Genomic DNA, 20,853 nt, shown 5'->3' on the forward strand with positions numbered 1-20,853 from the left:
AAGGATTTCATCAGATAGTTCAATGTTATGGTTACGGTTTTAACACCTTCCCTGAAAAACACCCAGGCTAAAATTATGGAGCCCTTCTATGGTGAGTCACCAACATAAACACATCGAAGTCTGCAGGTGCTAAAGAGGTAAAGTAATTGAATAGAGTAGGTAAGAAATGTAGTCAGCTGAGGAGCGTAGAATATTTGGGGACAAATTTGGGGATGATCTTAGTTTTTCTTAGGCAATTTGGTGGACAGCTTTTCCAATTGTTTCAGTAAATGGGTCCAGCCTTTGGAGAAATTGTACAGCAGTGGACAATGAAAGCTATAGGTTTGGGACATTCAGTTTAACTTTCTACATCACCTGGCCTCATATTCATTTTGAAGGAAGCAGCTACCTTTTTCAGAAATACTATATCAGCTTTTTCAGAAATTCTGCATCAGCTGAGATTGGCTTGCAATCTTTCAGGGTCTCTTGCTCAGTAATTTCACATAGAACTAGTATTGTAGTGTATGTGTTCAGGCTACCATATAAGATTGTATAATTTTACTGTACAATTTAGTTCAGGAAAGTACTTTCCCCACAGGTTCTGGTCCAGCCAATGAGCTATGCTCTACCATCACCTTCTTCAAGAATCAATACTGTACAGGATTAATAATCTCCATTTTTAAATAATCTTTCCAGTAATTTACTGAATTGATAGAGAAAGATAAAACTGAATTTACTCTGGTTCACAGGTACTACTTCATGGTACAGATTAGGGCTACATCAGAATTTAAATAACCCCATAAAATATTCCAGACCACCACCACCATCACCACCACCATCACCACAACACTATCTCTGTGGATTCAAGTAAAATGAAATAAATCAGTTTTTCTGAACCCCAAAGCAGCTTCTCCTTCCATGTTCCCTATCCCAATGAATAGAACTGCGATTCATCTAATTTTTCGGGCCCCAAACACAAGCATGTCTTTGATTCCTATTTCTTCCCAACGATTTACCATGCCCTGTCAATTTTATCTCAATTGACTCCCATTCATCCAGTGCCTTTACTATAATTAAGGATACCATCATTTTAAGAAGGCCCCCAGTTGATCTCCTTCAGTCCATCCTTGCCTCTTGTAATTTGCTCCCTTCAAGGCAAAGTGACCTTTCCAAGATGTAAATCTAATCATCTCACTTCACTACTTAAATATTTTCAGCTGCCTTCAGGTAAAGACTCTGGCTTAACATGGAGCTTATAAGGCTGATAAGGTTATGTAGGCTTATAAGGCTTATAAGGCTGATACCTGCCTGCCTTCCAATCTCATTTCTTACCACTCTCCTTTTGGACCATTTTGACCTATATTCAGTTTTTAGAATAATGTCTTTCTCTTTCCCTAATCTTTGGCTCTTTGAAAAAATTCTTCCTTCTGGAATCCTCTTCCATCTGCTCTTCACTTGGCTAATTTATGAGAACATTCCAAGTTTCACTGGGATATTATTACCTTGTGTAGGATGACTTCTCTGGTCCCTAATCCTAGTTAAGATGCCCCCTCTGGAGTAGTAGTAACCCCACTTATTAGTAGTACTTATTATGTCAAATTGTAATTGCATATGTCAAACTCCAGTGCATTCGAGGACACATTCTTAAAGCTGAAATTATGTTTATTTGTCTAGCACTTAGCAAAATGACAAATAATATGCCTAAATATTCACTAAATACTAAACAGTCACAGACTGACTGAATGACTGAATGAATGAATGAATGATGAATACACTGGAATAGATCTTGGCCAGGTATATTTACTAGGAGTGCAGCCTATCTAAAACTAGATTATGCAAAACTGGGGCTATCATGGGCTAATATTAATATAAATCACCTTTAATATATTAAGATTAGAATATCTTCAACAGTTAGGATTGCTAAATATGTATTTGAACTAATAGCAAAGAAATATTAATGGCAAAGTTCCTTTTACTAAACAGATGCCATTCATATTGTTATGAACAGTTAACTGAGTGCCAGCAATGTGTGAACCTCTAGGCGGAATGTTGTGTTAGACAAAGTTTCTGCTTGGGAAATGATTTTAACAGACAATGTGCAAACATAGTATAAGTCTGAATTATGCTCAGCAGAAGGAGGAGCAATAAGACTTTCTAGTTTGCATGGAAGCTTTGCCCTAACTGCATGTTAAATTTAAAATTTTAAAGAAAAATGTTTAGGAATATGTTTTGCTTGAGATTATGGTGGTCACTAGCCTGAGCCCAGGAGTCAGATAGATTTAAGTCCAGTATTGACTCTTTACCAGTGAGAAGAGAACTTTAATGATGCTGAAACTTAATAATCAAGGATGTCATGAGATGATAATAATAATGTCTTCCTCAGTGATGGTTAACTTTATATGTCACTTGACTAGACTAAGGAATGTTCAGATAACTGTTCATTATTTCTGAGTATACCTGTGAAAGTATTTCTAGATAAGATTAGCAATTGAATGAGTAAAGCAGATTATCCTCTCTGATACAAGTGGGCATCATCCAATCCACTGAAGGCCTGAATAGAACAAAAAGGGGGAGAAAAGCCTAATTCACTCTATTATTGATTTGGGATATCCATATTCTCCTGCCCTTAGACATTGCAACTCCTGGTTCTTTGGCCTGTGAATTCTGGGACTTACACTAGCAGCCACTCTCCCTCCCCAGTTCCCAGGCCTTTTGCCTCATACTGAATTATGCCACCAGCTTTCCTGTTTTTCTAGCTTGTAGATGGTATATTATGGGACTTCTTGGCCTCCATAATCACAAGAACAAATTCTCATATTAAATCTCCTCTTGTGATATCTATATATATTCTATTGGTTGTTTTTCTCTCGAAAACCTTGAAAAATAGTCTCGTAGAGTTATTATAGTAAAGATTAAATAACATAAAACATAAAATTCCTGGCATAATAACCAGGACATAGAAAATGCTCAGTAAATATTAGATACTAAAATCCTTTAGTCTAACCTCATCAATTTCCAGATGATGAAACCAAGGCATCAAAGATATTAAATGAAACTACCTAAGGTCTCACAGCTAGTTAGTAAAATGTAGAGAACTAGAAGGAAAATCTTTCAAATTCCTCATTCTCTCTCCTGATTGTTTGAATACAGTATGTGGATGCAAACTGAGGAGGCATCATAACACATGGTATCCATGGTGACAAGGTTCTCATGAAACATAAGCATTGTTTACTTTCTAGCCACTCTTCCCATCCTCTCCATTAGTTATGAGCAAGAATAAGGAGAAAGGAACTTGGACAATTATGTACAAAATGAAAAGTCCATGATCTGAAGAAAAAAGTGATGAGATTAGAAAGATTGTTAGCTGCATAGACTTGTTATTTTGTGCTATAAGTGTAGTATCAAGGCAGTAAGTATGTATTTGACTAAGTGCAGTGCCAAGGTGGTATGTATTTATTTGAGCAGGAATGAATTTACTGTAGGCAAAGTATATGGCAAAATTGAAAGGGGGCAATTTTAAGGATCAAAAGAAATGTTCTTTGTCCATTAATTTTTTATCTGCTAATGGAAATGCATGAAAATTCAAATATTTGGGTTTTTAAATTTTTGTAAGGCTTTTCTACTTTTTGTGAACATCAAGAATGATATTTCACATTGTTAACCATGAAGAGACTTCCAGGTATTAGTGATATGTAATATATTTTAGCAGCATGTTTTTTATAGAAATAGGAGTAGTATTCCTTTGAAGGAATTCAGGTTGTATTGCAGATGACATGAATAAAGCAAAGATCATTAATTACTAATGGAATAGTTCATTATTAGGCTAGGCCACATAGACTTTTTTTATCTTAGTCAATGTAGCTACAGTGTAGCAATTTTTTTTATTATCATTTCAAAGAACCTACTCTGAAAAGAAAAACAAAGAACCTCCTTGGCTCCACTGACTTCATTGTTTTTCTATTCAGGCTTTACTTTAAAGGATAAGTTTTGGGGGGCACCTGGGTGGCTCAGTCAGTTAAGCATCCAACTCTTGATTTTGGCTCAGGTCGTGATCTCAGGGTCATGAGATGGAGCCCTGTGCCAGGCTCCACACTGGGACATGAAGCCTACTTAAAATTCTCTCTACCCCTCTCTCTCTGCCCCTCCCTACCATGTGTGCGCTCTAGCTCCCTCTTTCAAAAAAAAAAAAAAAAGATAAGTTTTGAAAATGCAAATATCCCAATATGTTAATGGGGATTTGAATCTAACACATTTTTTCTAGTAAAAGGGACACATGATAGGTAGAGAATTTGTGTAAAAGGTTGCCAGGAGGATAAAGATATGTAAAGAATACTTTTTTTTGAAAAGTTCCTGTTTCTGCCAAGATTCATTCATTCATTTATTTTTTCAAACTTCACTGCACTGATAAGAACAGATACCACACTTAGTCTCAGCCAAAAGGCTAAGATGCAATAGACTTTCATATCAGCCATGACTAAGATAATTCATTTTGGACTTACCCTCTTGACATAAACAACTATAAACTGGACAAAATTAATGAGGTAACTGTTTTCAGGAACAGATAAACAAGCAATACAGAACAGTGATTCGTGAGAGAAGAGAAACACATGTGATGAGCTCTATGTTAATTCCAACTTTTTGCCCTAAGGCATTTTTATGAATGAACCCAAATAGAAACTAGAGGTCTGCTCTTATTAGACAGTGATCATAGTTTAGGGCTGCATAAATGGCTGGAAGTTGTGTGGCAGAGAGGTGGGTTTAGGGTGTATATGTGGGTTTTGCTCATGTGTTTGAATTAGGGCTGCTCTTGACTCCTCAAGGTAAAACTCAAGGGAGCAGTACACTACAATTTGTGCAAAGGGTTGAGATGCAAACTGATGTAAGAGAGGCCACAGAGTGCTGGAGATGGAGGTCAAACCATCCAAATTGGAGAGAAATTACTGCCTACCTAAAAAATCTAGTGGAAATCCATTAGAGCACACTTTAGGAGAAAAACGTACTTTGGAGTAAGTTAAATGCCATGCACTTGGATTGGAAATAAAACCCGAATAGACTCATCCTAACAAAGCATAAATCAATAGAAATTATCAAAACCAAAGCAGATTAAAAAATAAAAAGATTGTAAAAAATGTACAGAGACCCAGTAACTCACGGGACAATATCAAGTGATCTAACATATTGTTATAGGAGATTCAATGGGAGAAGAGATGGAAAATGAGCAAAATATATTTTAGGAAATAATGGCACTTAATTTCCTAAATTTGTCAAAAAATTCAACCTATGGATCCAGGAAGTTCAGTGAATCTAAGTAAGATAAATACAAAGAAAGCCACACTAGGTAATAATTGTCAAACTTCTGTAAATCAAAGATAAAAATTTCTGCAGCTAAAAGTAAAAGAACACAAGCATGTATGGGAACAATGATGAGAATGGTGACTCGTTTCTTACCAGAAACAATGGAGGCCAAAAACAAGAGCATGATATCTTCAAAGTAACTAAACAACTACAACAGAATGCTAACCAGAAAACTATCTACCATAAAAAGTGAAAGAATATTTGGCTAGAAGTTTTGTGCTACAAAAAAATGTTAACAGTTTTTTTTTCAGATTGAAAAAAATAAAACAACATAATATTGGAACTGGAATTTACAGAAAAGAATGAAATGCACTGGTGCCCATGTCTCACATTTAAGTCTTTGATCTGTTTTGAATTTATTTTTGTGTATGGTGTAAAAGAGTGGTCCAGTTTCATTCTTTTGCATGTAGCTATCCAAGTTTCCCAACCCATTTGTTGAAGAGACTGTCTTTTTGCCATTGGATATCGTATATGTACAATAGAATATTACTTAGCCATAAAAAAGGATGAAATCTTGCCATTTACACTGACACAGATGGAGCTAGAGAGTATTAGACTAAGTAAATAAGTCAGTCAGAGAAAGATGAATATTGTATTCACTTGCATGTGGAATTTGAGAAACAAAACAAATGAAAATAGAGAAAAAAAAGAGACAGAGAGGCAAACCAAGAAACTGATTTTTAATTATAGAGGACAAACTGATGGTTACCAGAAGAGAAGTAAGTAGGGGCATGGGTTAAATAGGTGATGAGGATTAAGGAGGGCACTTGTTGGATGAACACCAGGTGTTGTGTGGAAGTGTTGAATCATTAAACTGTACACAAGAAACTAATATTACACTGTATGTTAACTAACTGGAATTTAAATAAAAACTTTAAAAAAGTAAATGTCATGGAGATCGGAAAGGAAGAAGTAAATGCATCTTTAGTTGCCAATGACATCACTGCATTTGTAGGAAATCCTAAGAAATCTATAAAACAACTACTAGAACAATATTTTTGGGGAAGATTTCAGAATTCAATCTTGCTAAATGTAAAAAAAATCTTGAAAAGGAAGAATTGAGTTGAAGCACTTTACGCTACCTGATTTTAAAATAATAAAAACTGCAGTACTAGGATAATTAGGACAAGTAGGTCATATGAATAGCAAATAGTCCAGGAAAAAAAAACACGTGTATACAATAATTGAATTTTGAAAAAGGTGCCAGGAATAATTATATTAATCAGTGGTTTTCAACCTGAGCCCATGCCCCACCAACTCCTGGTGGGTGGAGGGGGGTAGGAGACATTTGGTAATATCTGGAAACATTTTTGATTGCCACAATTGAGTAGGGGCACTACTGGTATCTAATTGGTAGAGGCCAGGAATGCTGCTAGACATCATACAATGAATAGAACAGCTTCCCCCAAAAAGGTGGGAAATGTCTCCTACCCCCCTCCACCCACCAGGAGTTGGTGGGGCATGGCCTCAGGTTGAGAACCACTGATTAATATAATTAATTATTCCTGCACTAATGAATAAAGCTATAAACATTCTTGTACATATCTTTTGGTGTTAGGTAAAAAACATGTGAATAAAGTTATCCTGGAATAAAGTATGGAAAGAAAAATAAGCCTCCATTCTTATCTCAAACTATGTATAAAAATAATCTGAAATGACTCATAGATCTAACTGTGACAGCTAAAGTATAAAGCTTATGGAATAAAACATGAAAGTATATTTCCGTATTACAACAGACAGGCTTTTGGGACACCTGGGTGGCTCAGCAGTTTAGCGCCTGCCTTTGGCCCAGGGCGTGATCCTAGAGTCCCAGATTGTGTCCCACATCAGGCTTCCTGCGTGGAGCCTGCTTCTCCCTCTGCCTGTGTCTCTGCCTCACTCTCTCTCTGTGTCTCTCATGAATAAATGAGTAAAATCTTTAAAAAAAAAAAAGCAAAAACAACAGGCAGATTTCTTAGGCAGGGCAAAAGAAAATTGATCAATTAGTCTTCATCAAAATTTAAAAGTTCTGTTCATCAAGAGATATTAGTAAGAAGATGAAGTAAGGCACAGGTTGCAAGAAAATATTTGCAATACATGTGTACAACAAAGAACAAATCTCCATAAGATTAAAAAAATCAATAAAGATGGCAATCCATTTAAAATAATGGACAACTATGTAAAAGACACTTCACAAAAGAACATATTGAATGGACAATAAGAATGTAAATGTAACTGTCATTGGTGAAATGCAAATTAAGACCACAATGAGATACCACTACATAACCACCAAAATAACTAAAATTAAAATGCTTAGTAGCATCATTGCAAACTTGTCATATTCTATGACAAATAGAACACTTGACATTACTGGTAGAAGTATAAAATGGCACAATCACTTTGGAAGATGATTGGTAGTTCTTTTTAATAAACATCTACCTAATAACTTCATTCACATGTTTTTTTACCTAACACCAAAAGATATGTACAAGAATGTTTATAGCTTTATTCATTAGTGCAAAAAACTGAAGATCACCAAAATGTCCATCAAAAGAAATTTGTAATTATTCGTACAAGAGAATAAAACTCTTTAACAAATAAAGAATGGACTTCTGATGCACACAAAAATATGGATACATTTCAAAAACATATCGAGTGAATGTAGAGAAGTGCATACAGTGTAATTCCAATTATATAAAGTTTAAGAGAGTTAAAACTAATCTATGGGGATAGAAATAAAAACAGTGGTTTCCAATGTGGAATGGGTAATGACTGGAAGTAAGCACTAAGAACTAAGGTAATGGAAATATTCTAGATCTTAGTAGGCTATTGGTTACATGGTGATTACATTTATCAAAACTCATTGAACTGTATGTTTATGATCTGCACATTTTACTCGGGTATATTTTACCTCTATAAAGAAAAAACAAGTTCAGGGAAAACATTATTGATACACTACTATGTTCCATGGACATAGTAGTTTGTTGTACTTTGTTGTACACATGTAGGTATTAGTGATACAGCATGAACGAAACAGGTAAAATTCTGACTTAATCAAGCATATGTTTATATTGACAGCATGACAGGAGAGCTAAAATCAAAGTGCAAATATGGTCTATGCTAGTGAAAAAGGTAGCAGATAAAATCAAATCAAGCAGAGTATGGGGATAGAAAGTGACAAAGGGGATCAGGAAGTATTACTTTGGTTTGGGGAGCCAGGGATTATGGTAAAGTTTTATAATATCCAATGTTGGTGTAGTTATCATAAAATGTTATATCTGTATTTCAAGTAAATCAGAATCATTTTGAAAATCAGCACAGCAATATGGAGCAAGAATCACATCATCAAATTTGTTCATACCTTTAACGCAACAATTCAATTTCTTGGAATTTAAGGAGAAAGTTTAAAAAGAATACAAAGCTTCATGAATGAAATATGTGTATTGCGATGTACTTATCTTAAAAATGAAAAATAACTTCATATTTAGCATTAGTAACTGGTTAAGTGAAGTAGTGAATATTTAATCAATAAATATTATGCAGGCATTGTAATTATGATTATAAAGGTTATGTAGCAACATGGAAATCTTTGTGATACATTGCGTTTAAAACAGGGATGTGAAATTCTATGTAAATTTTGATTAGACTATAATAATATGCCCTGACAAAGACTGAAGAGAAATAAGAATAAAGCACAAGTTTCCTGTTTGAATTAAGGGTTTTCCTTGTGAGGTTAAGATTATGGACAGATATTTTCTTTATTTTTATTTAGTGTTATGTTTGTGTTGCTTGTTTAATAAATATATGTATATCATAAATATATATGCTTTGAGAAGAAACAAAAAATTCTAAAGGCATGTTGATTTTGCAAACCATCATAAAATAGGTACTCAAAGAGGAATGTAAAGTATAAAGAGAATTGAAAGCCAATAATGTGATTATTTAGTCTCAGTTTTTAATGCCCTTTATATTTTTCTAAGTCTTTTTCTTTTTTTTTTAATTTTTTTTTATTTACTTATGATAGTCACAGAGAGAGAGAGAGAGAGAGAGGCAGAGACACAGGCAGAGGGAGAAGCAGGCTCCATGCACCGGGAGCCCAATGTGGGATTCGATCCCGGGTCTCCAGGATCGCGCCCCGAGCCAAAGGCAGGCGCCAAACCGCTGCGCCACCCAAGGATCCCTCTAAGTCTTTTTCTTGATTGTATTATCTCTATCAGTTAGTGACAAGTTATTAAAATTATTTTTTTCAACCAAAATTCTCTTTCTCCTTTGCTCTTGATAATTTTAAACGTATAAGTCTTGTTTTAGATATACATTATGGTGGAGATAAAGTGTTCCCTCCACTGGTGAGATCATCAACTACACATCCTTGATTCGTATTAATAGGCATCTAATCTAGGTTGGCCAATTATTGGGGTATCTGTTGAAGCTGCCCTACATACAGACTGTGTGTGCTCTAAGTAGGGCCAGACTTTTTACAGAGTCCCCATGCAGATGCTGGGAGAGAGAGGACCTCTTTCCTTTTGATCACATGCAAGCACAACATGAGCCTGGAGTTAGGTAGGAACAGCCATCTCTGCCTTCACTTAGAGGGAGCCTGTGGTGAATAAAGTTAACATAGAGGAAAGTATAGCTGAGACAATGAAAGAGATGTTTCATGACATCTTGCATCTAACTTGCTTCTAGACTTTTTTGTTATGTAAGCTATTAAGTAGTGCCTACCATCATTTTTTTGTTTATCCATAAGGTAGTTGGAGGGGTTTCTGCCATTTGCAACCAAAGGAGACCTAATATAATAGGACTAGCTGTTTTAAGAAGCTTCCCAACCAGAATTCTGGAAGGAGCCTGCAGGAAGTATGCAATGACTTACAAAGCAGTTTGATTGACTTTTTGGAAGAATGAAATACTGAACATACACATTCTCATCTTCAAATCTATTGGGGAAAAGCAGTTGGATCCAGCAATCTCCTATAATTGCTTTCTTGGCTAAATCGCTAGGGACTATAGGGATTTGCTATTTTATGAAATTAAAAGAAGGAACAACAGGGGCTATTATCTAACTTCTGAAAAAGAATGCCTGCGGGTTCTTAGGGCCCAGCAGGAAAGAGGTTATAATCAGTCTATTAGTCTTGCAGTAGTTAAAAGTTGCATGCTTTGTGCCTTTCTATGGTTAGCATCAGCTATTTTCTAGCTTCCACGCAAGGAGATTTTCCACATTCTGTGGGAAAAGAGTTTAGGATCCCAAATGTTCATCTTTTAATTTAGGTCTCTTCAGGGAAGAAAAATAGCTATTCTATAATAGTGATTCCAAAAAAATGTTGAATCTGGAACTTCCGACTTGGAAAATCTGAAAGACTAAAAGTCATGGCAAAGAGCAGAGGTTAGAAGTAGACATCCTATAGGGAAACCCTTAAGTTAGGCCATCTCATTTTTAGTTTTATTAACAAGACAGTACCATTCAATGACTCAGTGGCATATTGAGTCTGAAAGGGAATGTCAGGAAGTTAAGGATACTGTAGGGCTCCACAAGAGGGCAATCCATTAGGGTTTCCTTACTCACCATTTGCTGGGTGTCCTTCAAAGACACCCCCCCCCTTAATATTAATCCAAAAATTTGGAAAATAAAGAAAGAAAATATTCGTGAGTTACTAAAACTACACTTGGCAATCTTTTGTCATACTTTCTTGAAAAAGATTTTATTTATTTATTTGACAGAGAAAGAGAGAGCAAAACCAGGGGGAGGGGCAGAGCCAGAGGAAGAAGCAGACTCCCTGCTGAGCAAGGAACCTGATGTGGGAATCCCTTCCAGGACCCTGGGATCATGACTGAGCCAAAGGCACATACTTAACCAACTGGACCACCCAGGTGCCCTCTTTCAGTACTTTTACTTTTATATATGTTCTTCAGGTAGTTATAATAATCACAGTATACATACAGTTTAGCATTGCACTTTTTTCAACATTATAAGTATTTGACCATGTTGTTCATAATCTTCGTAATATGCCTTTTTAAATGACTTCATACTATTTTTATCTATAAAAGTAATTCTTTTATTTTAAATGAAAAACCCTTGAGAGTTTGATTTAAGTGATGGTGCTTCTGTTCTGGTGAGTCTCATCCCTCAGTGTGTTCCAGAGTAACACAGGGGCTTGAAAAAGATGATCACATCCTCAGAAATTCAGATTTGCTTAATCAGGAGTGGGGCCATATCATCGGTACTAAAAAAACATAAACCCCCCAGATGATTCTAATATGTATAGGATTGAAAACCACTGAATATCCCCAAAATACATTTGTCCTCAAAATTTACAGCAACAGGGTTCATGGATTCTTTGGGTTCAAAGACCCCAGATTGTCATCTATTTTATACAACACAGCTTATACAACTATTACCTAATATCTAGACATATTTTTCAGTGTTTTTCCATTATAAAAAGTGTAGCTGTGGACATGTGGATGTATATAGCATCTTTCAGAAGTAGGATTCCATGACAATTTTGCAACTCTTTCTAACATCCTGCCAAATTGCTGCATCTTAGGGATCCTCTTAAAACACTCTCTTTCCCTCTCACATATATGCATTTCAAGACTCAACCAAAGACTCAGCAGATCTCTGGAGCTCTCTCTCTCTCTCTCTCTTCTCTCTAGCTCTCTTATTTATAATTCTCTTTACTACAAATTTTAGCCACTCTGGCCTCTCCAAACTTCAACGTCTGCCTCCCCAGCTCAGCAGGACCAAAGGGCTCTGTTTGGGTTTCCCTTTCTTTGTGAAACATGCAGCATGAAAATTGTCTCTAGACAGTAATCTGGTACAATAGTGAATGTTTTCCTCTTCTTGGGATCATAGTCTTGTGTCCAATGCCTGAAAACCACAGTTTCATGTATTTTTTCTGATTTTCTAGTGTTTAAAGTGAATAAACCTTTTCCTTCTCTTACTTCATCTTGGATAGAAGCAGAAACTAGTCTACTTATATTTAATGTCATTACTAATATATTTGGATTTATTTCTATTGACTTATTGTGTACTTTCATTACTTCTCTTTGTTGTTTTCCTGTTCTCTCCCTTCTTGATAGTATGTTTCATACTATCTAAAGCCCTATAAGAAGTCCTCAGAGACCACTGATGGCAGTGGTATAGGGGTTATGAATACCTGTAGGTAGGTGGCCCCATAATATATATGGTTTATAAAAAGAGTACATTGCAAATAAAGAATTGAAAACCAATTGCCACAATTATCACAAAAATAATTTGTGATGAATTATCTAGTTAATTAGATAGCCAGTTCTCTCTCTCTCTCTCTCTCTCTCTCTCTCTCTATATATATATATATATATATATATATATATATCTCCTTTATTAGGCTTGATAGATGAAAGAGCAGAGATCTGGGTACCAGCATGTAGTAGGTGCTAAAAAAGTATTTTATGCCGCGGCTGCCGCGGATCACAACACAGGAGCCGCCGCCGCCGCCGCAGTTGATGTGGTTGGCCCGGGGCTGAGGAGGCCGCCCAGATGCCAAAGTCCAAGTCCTGGAAGATCGCGATCCTGGGCGTGGGGAAATCCTCATTGACAATTCAGTTTGTTGAAGGCCAATTTGTTGACTCCTACGACCCAACCATAGAAAACATAGCCCTTTTTAAGGATTCCAAGCTGAAAAGAAAGGACGAAAACACTACAGATCCTTTGTACCTTACTCTTACAGAATTACTAGTCCTTCCCCCACTCCACCCCCAACCTTTCCAGTCCTGAAGACTTGAAAGAATGCTGTGGAGAAGTGTTCTGGGATGGAGAGAGCAGTTGCGATATGAAAACAAAGATGTCTCAAGTCTGTTGGCATTTCAGGTCATGTGCAGAAAAAAGCACCAAAGAACAGAACCAGCCACAACCTTTACCTTGTCCAGTTTCAATCTATGCTTTCAGAATCTTCCTGAAGGATTTTAGGACCATGAGAGTTTTGATTCTAGGATCACAGAAGAACACCTGAAGGCTTTGCCCAGGGAAGCTGGTTTGTTGGAAGCTGATCTTGTTTCAAACGATCTTAAAACCCTAAGGAGATCCTAGAACCAGTCTTCTCAGATTCTTGACACCTGGGACTTAACCCAGGATTTGTCACCAGGGATTTAAACATGGGATTCTTCAAAACCTGATGGGCATATTAAACCTGAAGCTGACTTAACAGGTTCATAAAGTTCAACAAGATTTGTAGACCTCACTTGCCCAGAGCTTGCAAGAGAGACTTCAAAGGAGGTTTACAACATGGAGTTGACAAACTATGGACCATAGGCCAGAGAGACCCACTTTTTGTACAGCGCACAAGCAAAGGATGGTGTTCATGTTTTTTTAATAAAGTCAAAAGAAAAATATTTGTGACATGTGAAAGTTTCATGAAGTTCACATGTCAGTGTCCAGTAAGTTTTATTAGAACCCAGACATGTGCATTCGTTCATGTCGTTTCTGTGGCTGCTTTTGTTCTCCAATAGCAGACTTGAATCCTTGCAACAGGGACTGTTTGTCCCTTTACAGGAAGAATTTGTCCATCTCTGACTTAAAACATGCAGCTCTCCTTCATGTCCCAGCGTGCTGGCGGCATGGAAAAAGCCTGTTCGTTGCTTACCCAACTCTGGGAAAACCTGGCTTTAAAAGTAACCTCTGCTGGTATCCCGGAAGGAGGAGTCCTGACTACATACACATCTTGGTATTGATTTGTTTAGCTGCCACTGAAAGAATAGTATGTATGCTTTTAGTGAACTTGGTGAACAAGTTTGGTTATCCATTGGAATAAAACACAAAATTGTGGTCATGGCCTTTAAAAAAAAAGTATTTTATTAACTGAATTGTAAAGAACTGTGGAAGTCAAGTTGTAGAACTATTGTCAAAAGGGAAAGCTTAGTTTCTTCCCCCAGTTTTCCAGGCAAAGAGTTGACTCTGCTTTTGTTTCATGTTTCATGACTTGTGGGCCCATGAAACCTTAGAGGTTTACAAATATTAATATGATTGTATCTATATGATCTCTGTTGAATGTAATTCTATATTATTTACAAATTTTTGTTATTTAGATGAACACTGACTTCTTATAGATTTGGCCTTTTATTGTCAAGTGCAGCTCAAGTACCTATATCAGTATCAACTGCAGTGCTTTTTAAAAACAGATTTTTCTGATCTACATCAAAGAATTATGCAGTTAGAATCTTTAGGGAGGGCTCTCTGGGATTTACATCTTAAACACATGTCACGAGTGACTCTGTGGTTTGGTAAATATTGGCCTAGGCTTTTGATCCTGATTTATCAAGGAAAATAACATTTTTCTGGGGAAGAAGTTCCCACCAACTCTGTTCTGTATCCTGGTCCTTCTACCAGCCATACAGATTGGTAGAAAGCTCTCCTAGAGTAAGTACTAATGACTTATCCATTTATGATTAAGTTCATTTCAGAACCCACCTCCTACAAACTCCTAGCAAATCAGTCTTAATTAAGAATGTCAAATGAAAATGAGGAGCAGTTGTGGGTTCAGCAGCCAAGTGGTTTTCTTAGTGCGACTAAACTCCCAGGTGATTTGCAGGACTCTTTAGCACAAAATTCATGAGTCAGAAGTCTTTGGTATCTACCGTATCTCAGCTCAGTCCTCAGAGGTAGCCTCCAATGCAGCCAGAAACTAGAAAACATCTCTCCTTTGCTTTATTTCTGTGGACCAACTTGGACAATTCTGTGGATGAAGCCCTAGATTCAGTCTGAATAGGCCCTGCATAAAATGAAGGCTAGCCGTGTGCCAAACTGGAATTTGCACTGGATTCATGTCTTGGCTTTATCACTTACTGGCTTTATGACTTTGGACAAGTTTGTTACTTTCATTTGATTTTAACTTCTCTGAAAAAAAATATAATCATGCTCTATCTGTTTTACCAGACTATCTCACAAGCTAGGAGATAATACTTCATTATGGTTCCTGGTATCTCAGGGTTCAAGCAATGAAAATTTCTTCTTATGATCTTGATGTCTTATAACCCTAAATATCTGTCCCTATCCTATGCTCCTACTGCTCTATATCTTACTATGTGTGGTTTGGGGCAAGGAGGAAAAATGATGCAAATAGATATAATGCACGATGAAGTGTTAGTCACTCCATTAAGCTAAATGCTTTAAGCCAGCAATGATTTATTTATTCATTTGTTCATTAATTTGATAAATATTTATTGACTACCCAATAGTAATATATATAAGTGTGTATATATATATATGCATATAATTTTGTATATATGTATACATACATATGTGTGTATGTATTTGGCATGAGTGAGTAAAAGTTTTTGATTAAGCATAAATCCAATCTGTCAAGAGTCTGTTAGCAATGACTTCATGGCTGAGTGAGGAGATGTGGAAATGCTACAGAAGTTGGCCTGAGGAAAGGTTATGTACGGCAAGAACGATAAAGCATTTATTGGAACAACAAAGCATTCATCAAATTCAAGTTATGTTCAAGGCAAAATCATGCTTGAGTGATGAACGACAGCCTATCAATCAAAGTAAGTTCCAATGTCCAGGATAGGAAGGAGGGAAATTTTCAGCAGCTTCTCTCCACAGCAGACCTGCCTCTTCTGTCCACCCTCTTCTTTGCTAAATTACCTGCTTTCCTTGGAAGAAATGAAAAGTTGTCACCTAACTCATGGTGGTGTTTTAAGAGATGAACCTTTGTTCTATTTTCTGTTTCCTGCTTTGAACTGATAAACAGGTCTAACCAGAGCCTGGCTCTTGGGTCTGACTAGGCAAACTAAAACTCTCATTTTTACCTCTTCCACACATGCAGCTATTTGGATAAGTTAAACCAGAGTCTGATTTGCAGAACTTGTCATTTCTTTTCCCTTAAGTCCTTCAACTTCACTATTTATGGTGTGCTAGAGGCAGTGGAATACCAAGTTTTAGATTCAAGCGAACTAGTGTTACCATCTTAGAATGTAGAATCTACCTTTTACCAGTGCTTGTACAAATTCAGGTGTGTGGTATTATAGGAAATCTTATTAATAACCAGAGCCTAATGCCAAAAGGCTCTCAGTTATATAATATCTGGGTTACAAAAATCCTCAGGAAGAAAAAATACAGTATATATTGACCAACAGAATGTTTGAGCTGAATATTATGTAATCCATTGCTCTTCACTCCTTTGGGCCTTAAATCCTTTGAAAATCTCATGAAGGCTATTCCCCCCAATTTTTTATACAGTATCAGGACATTCCTATATATCCTTAAATTTATATACATGGATCCATGAACACACCTCCTAATCTTGTCCAATTTCACTATTTCATGAACAAAACAATTCCAGATTCAAACCTTCACAAATATTTATTGATCATCACCTATGTGCCCACTATTTTGCTTGTTGCAGCAAATACCAGGATAAATAATATCTGCTTTCTTTCCTCAGGAAATTCTCCAAAGTTTAAGTAAATTGCCAAGATGATAAAGATAGTAAGTGGTAACAGAGAGTCGTCTAACTCCACATTTAATATCAGAGTAAACAAAACTGAGAGAAAGGAGAGTTCCAGCAGATAGTATTTAATCAGATAGAATAAAACTTTGGAGAAGGGGATCCCTGGGTGGCGCAGCGGTTTGGCGCCTGCCTTTGGCCCAGGGCACGATCCTGGAGACCCGGGATCGAATCCCACGTCAGGCTCCCGGTGCATGGAGCCTGCTTCTCCCTCTGCCTGTGTCTCTGCCTCTCTCTCTCTCTCTGTATGACTATCGTAAATAAAAAAAAAAAAAAACTTTGGAGAATATCAGCAAAGGCCTGGACATGTGGAAAGATTTCTATGAGGGGGTTAGAGTTATCAAAAGTATATTCCCCAACTTGGGAAATGAATATACTTTAAAACTGACTTACAGTGATGGTTACACCACTCAGACAAATTGCTAAAATCATGTACAGTTGAAATAGGTGAATTTTATAATATATGAAATATAATTCAATAAAGGTGTTAAAGTACGTTTTTTGAGCTCTGACATGTAAAGAGCTTGGAAGTTGTCACTCCCATGCTCACAACAAGAAAAACACTGAAGAAGCTGAAAAGCAATCACTTTTCTTAGATCCATCAAAGAACTGAAGTTACAGAGTAAATTGCCACACTCAAATCTGAAAAAGGCTGATGAATATACAGAGAATCACAGCTGAAATCAGTTTATCTGAGGCAGATGGGTAGGAACACTCACATGATAATTTTGATAAATTTCTGGAGACTGGGTATGGATTAGCTTGAAAGTTAACAACTCCTAGGGGCCTAGTATTAGAGAGACACCCCCCCCCGCCACCCGCCACATGTTCATCGGTTTTACCTCCAGCAATCTCACCAGATTCTTGCCTTGAAGAGGAGAGAGAAAATCCCTTCTGTGTTTAGAGGACGGGGAGAGAAAAATTAACCATGTTGAAATATTCCCAGAGCTTCTCTATAACAAAAGCCTACCCTTTAAGGGAAACTATATTACCAGAGTCTTATCTGACCTAAAGATGGGGTACTTGGCCACATCCAGCTCCCTCTAGCCTTCCTATTACTGGTAAAGGAGAAAGGAGAAAAAAAAAAAAGAAGCATGACCAAAGCCTAGGGACTTAGGCCTACTAGAAAAATGAGATTTCATCATAAGATTATAGAAAATGTTTCCTACATAAAACCTTACTATCACATCAACAGGACCCCAGTATTATATCAGTAGATTATAACTAAGAGAACTATAAGACATAGACTCAATTTAAGAAGACCTTACTTAAACGTAAAGGCAAGGGAGAATAAAAACAAAACAAACATATGATAACTAGAGGAAACTGAAGCCTATAACAGCTACAGTTATAGCAAACATCAAATAAATACAGCCTATCTCCTAGGAGGCAGATTATCATAAAATCTCACCAAAAGCCAAATTATTTGCACCCATAACCCAATATAGCATATCTAGCTTCTGCCAAAAATTTATCAGGTGTGTTAAAAAATGAGGAAAAGTACATTCTGAAATGAAAAGCAAACATCAGAAACAGACTCAGATAAGGCACAGATTTTGAAATTAATAAGTAGGGTATTTCAAATAACTATGGTTAATATACAAAGACTCCAAGGGAAAAAAGTAGGTAACATATAAGAACAGATTAATAATGTAAGCAAAGAGATGGAAACTCTAAGAATGAATCAAAAGTAAATGCTAGAAAAATTATTAAAATATTTAAAAATCCCTTTAATGGGCTCATTAAGAGACTGGACACTGCCAAGGAAAGAATATGTGACCTTGAAGATATGTCAGTAGAAATATTCCAAACTGAAATACAAAGAGAAAAGATAATTTTTTAAAAAGATACATAATATCCAAGAACTATGGGACAATTAGAAAAGGAGTAATTTAGATATACTGGGAATATGGCAAAGAGAGGAAAGAAAGGAATAGAAGAAAAGTTTAAAATGACAATGGCTATACATTTTAAAAAATTAATGATAGATACCAAACCATAGATCCAGGAAGCTCATGGAATATCAAATAAGATTAACACCATAAAATAACTACATCCATACATATCATATTCAAACTTCAGAAACCAAAAGCAAAGAGAAAATCTTGAAAGAAGCCAGAGGGGAAAAAAAATAACATTTTACCTATGGAACAAATATAAGAATGACAGACTTCTAGTCAAGAACCATGCAGAGAAAATGGGAGTAAAGTGATATATTAAAGTTTTTAAAGAAAAAATAGCAATATAAAATTTTAAAAATTGTATCAGTGAAATCATCATTCAAATGTGAAGGAGAAATAAAAGACTTTCTCTGACAAACAAAAGCTGAAAGATGCACCATTACTCCTATCCTACAAGATTTATTAAGAGTTCTTCAGAGAAAAACAAAATGATATAGGTCAGAAACTCAGAACTACATAAAGAAAGGAAAAATATCAGAAGAGATAAGTGAAGGAAAATGTTTTATTTTTCTAATTCTTTTTTATTGTTCATGTATAATTGACATACGCCTTTATGATTCTTAGTCTAATAGATTATTAATTATTCAAAGCAATGATAGCAACTGTTTTGGGTGATTATAGCATACAGATGGTTGAAATAAATGATAGTAATGTTACAAGGGATAGGAGGGAAGAGTTTGAAATACCTTATTATAAGGTACCTGCACTATCTGTGAAGTAGTATAGCGTTACTTGAAAATAGAATTAGGGGGATCCCTGGGTGGCGCAGCGGTTTGGCGCCTGCCTTTGGCCCAGGGCGCGATCCTGGAGACCCGGGATCGAATCCCACATCGGGCTCCCGGTGCATGGAGCCTGCTTCTCCCTCTGCCTGTGTCTCTGCCTCTCTCTCTTTCTCTCTGTGACTATCATAAATAAATAAATAAAAAATTTAAAAAAAATCAAAAAAATAAAAAAAAAAGAAAATAGAATTAGGTTACTTGTAAATGTATATTGCAAACTCTAGGGTGCCCTCTAAAAACTTTTAATACAATATAATTGACATGCTAAAAAGAGGAGAGTAAATGGAATTAAAATGTTCAAATAAAACCAAATAGGGCAAAGAGGGGAAAACAAGAAACAAACAAGAGTGAAAAGAATAGAAAAGAGTTACAAATATGACAGATATTAATCCAACTATAACAATAACTACTTAAAATGTGAATGAATATACCAATTAAAAGGTAGAAATTGTTAAAAACTTAAAGACAGAAATTGTTGACAGATTAAAAATACTCAACCATACGTTTACAAGAAGCTCACTGTAGATATAAATATATAGATGGATTAATAAGTAAAGGAATGGAGAAATATATACCATTTAACACTAATAAATGAAAGCTGGAATAGTTATTTTCAGACAAAGCAGACCTCAGAATAGAAAAATTATCAGATAAAGGGGGGAATTACATAATGAATAAAGGGGTCAAATCTATAAGAAGATATCAAAGCCTTTAATGTATATGCACCAAACTACACAGTATCAAAATACATGAGGCAAAAAACAATAGAACTGCAAAGAGAAATAGACAAATCCACTATTGTAGTTAAAGATTTTAACACCTCTCTCTCAGTAATTGACAGATCTTTCAGTCAGAAAACCAGTAAGAATACAGTTAAACTAAACAGTATCAGTCAATTAGATCAAATTGACATATATAGAAGACTTCATACAACATCAGCAGACTACACATTCTTCTCAAACTCACACAGAAACATTCACTAAGATAAACTACATTCTGGATGATAAAACACATCTTAACGCATTTAAAATAGGAGTCAAAGTATGCTCTCAGAGCACGGTGCACAGAAAAATAGTGTAAAAAAATCCCATAATAGTGGAAGAGTAAACAATAAATTTCTAAATAACAAGTTGATGAAAGAAGTCACAAAAGAAATTTTAAAAATATTTTTCTTTTTTTAAAAAGAGTTTACATCAGCCTAGAATTATTGCAGTTCAGTTCATTTATTTTTTAAAGGGTTTTTTGTTTTTGTTTTTGTGTTTGTGTTTTTTATTCATGAAAGACAGAGAGAGAGAGAGAGAGAGAGAGAGAGAGAGA

The 20,853-nt window shown here is 35.9% G+C and overlaps 1 pseudogene; it reads right to left on the minus strand.

Moving 5' to 3' along the window:
* Positions 1 to 4,274: 4,274 nt before the first annotated feature.
* LOC129498981 (U2 spliceosomal RNA) lies at positions 4,275 to 4,432 on the minus strand (annotated as a pseudogene).
* Between the last annotated feature and the right edge of the window lie 16,421 nt (positions 4,433 to 20,853).

Source organism: Nyctereutes procyonoides, unplaced genomic scaffold (assembly GCF_905146905.1).
Source record: "Nyctereutes procyonoides isolate TBG_1078 unplaced genomic scaffold, NYPRO_anot_genome, whole genome shotgun sequence".
NCBI classification, from domain to species: domain Eukaryota; kingdom Metazoa; phylum Chordata; class Mammalia; order Carnivora; family Canidae; genus Nyctereutes; species Nyctereutes procyonoides.